This window comes from Capsicum annuum, chromosome 5 (assembly GCF_002878395.1).
Source record: "Capsicum annuum cultivar UCD-10X-F1 chromosome 5, UCD10Xv1.1, whole genome shotgun sequence".
In the NCBI taxonomy this organism is placed as follows: Eukaryota; Viridiplantae; Streptophyta; class Magnoliopsida; order Solanales; family Solanaceae; genus Capsicum; species Capsicum annuum.
This window is the reverse complement of record NC_061115.1, coordinates 72,652,162-72,654,143: the sequence shown is the minus strand read 5'-3', so window position 1 is coordinate 72,654,143 and position 1,982 is coordinate 72,652,162. Positions and strand designations below refer to the sequence as shown.

Below are 1,982 nucleotides of genomic sequence, written 5' to 3'. Positions count from 1 at the left end.
GTTGTTATGTTCAAGTGGACAATTTTCAGGATTATCACATAAAGACCTACAACAGAATGTACAGACCTTCCTGGAAATCAACAATAGCTATATTCCTACTAGGGTATCTACTAATTATGTCAGACTGACTCTCTTCCCCTTTTATCTAATTAGAGAAGCAAAGAGGTGGTTATATTCTGAACCACTAAACTCCATATTTTTATAGGATGATCTAGCTCAGAAGTTCCTTATTTGATTCTTTCCATCTAGGAAGATAGCACATTTGAGAAGTGAGATTTTGAGTTTCAGGCAGAAAGAAGGTGAAAATCTTTACCAAGCTTGGGGAAGATTTAAGGGTATGCTTAGAAATTGCCCTCACCATCATCAGTCTAATTATGTACTGGTTCATACTTTCATAGAGAGTCTTAAGCCAAACACCAAGATTCTTTTAGATTTTGCAATAGGTGGGCAAACTCTTGAGAATATATATGAGGAATTATACACACTGCTGAATCGGATTTCACAAGGGAATCCTGAGTGGCATGTTGACTCAAAAAAGTGCTCCAAAGAAGACTGCTAGTGTGTTAGAAGTGGACCAGTTTACTACTATATCAGCTTAGATTGTTGCATTATGAAATCAGTTAACAACTCAACTCAGCAATATTAAATTGTGAGTTACATAGCCTGCAACAACAACTAATGTAATACATTAGGCTAATACTTTGTGTGAGATTATTGGAAGCAGTGAGCACGCAGCAGATGCATGTGTGGCTAATCCAGAGTCTATTAATTATGTGGGTAATGTTAATTGTCAAGGACAACAGAACTTTTATAACACTTACAATCGAAACTAGTAAAATCATCCTAATTTTTCATAGGGTGGAAATCAAGCACAAAATGCAAATCAATATCATTTGCCAGTGAATCAAAACCAGTAGCATAAAGTTCAAGGGAATCAGACCACATCTCAGACTAGCAATATTGAAGAGATATTAAAGAAAATTATGGCTACTAAAGCACAGTTGGTAGCAGATGTGAAGAGCCAATAACTTATTACAAAGAAATTAGAGATACAGATGGGTCAGCTGATAGGAGCATAGAATAGTAGACCTCAGGGAGGTATACCAAGTGAAACTGAGCCAAATCCAAAATAGGTAAATATAGTCACTACTAAGAGTAGTCTACAGCTAAAGGAATTGGGACTTGAGCAGGTAAATCTCAAGGCTACTAATGGAGATACTGAAAAGAATGGAGAGAAAGTGGTAGAAAAACAAAACTTAAAGCTAGGAAACCAAAGTGGAGGAGGAAGATATGCCACCTCCACCTTTCCTCTAAAGGCTTCATAAACAGCAAGAGAAGACTAGTTACAAAAAGTTTTTAGAGCTTTTGAAATAGGTTTGTATCAATCTGCCTCTTGTTGATATTTGGTAGAGTGTTCCAAAGTATGTAAAGTATGTGAAGGAAATTGTGGAAAACAAGAACTGTTTGACTGAATATGCTATAGTATCACTTACCGAGGAGTGCACATCCAGAATTTAGAATAAATTGCCCACAAAGGAAAAAAATCTAGGAAGTTTCACTTTTTAGATTACCATCGAACAATCCACCAGTGCTCAGGGTTTATGTGATTTAGGGGAAAGCATAAATCTCATGCCCACATCTTAGTTCAGAAAGTTGGGTCGGAGTCCCAAGCCCACTATAATTATTTTACAGTTAGTCGATGGGTCCCTTGGTAGACCGACAGGATCATTGAAGATGTATTGGTGCAAGTGGGATAGTTTATTTTCCCAGTGGATTTTGTTATTCTTGATTTTGATGTTGATCCGGTCATTTCATTTATTTTGGGACGTCCATTCTTAGTAATTGGGCAATCACTTATTGATGTATCAGCAAGAAAGATGACCATGAGAGCTTATGAAAAGGTTGAGATTTGTGATTTGTATAAAGCAATGAAGTTACCTGCTATATATGAAGAATTTTTTGCTAGTATAGTCATAGACCTT

At 36.5% G+C, this 1,982-nt stretch overlaps 1 non-coding gene across 1 annotated transcript; it reads right to left on the bottom strand.

Annotated features, from left to right (window-relative positions):
* Window positions 1-259: 259 nt before the first annotated feature.
* Window positions 260-366, bottom strand: LOC124899006. Its single transcript, XR_007056145.1, has one exon. It is a non-coding gene; the product is annotated as a small nucleolar RNA R71 (small nucleolar RNA).
* Between the last annotated feature and the right edge of the window lie 1,616 nt (window positions 367-1,982).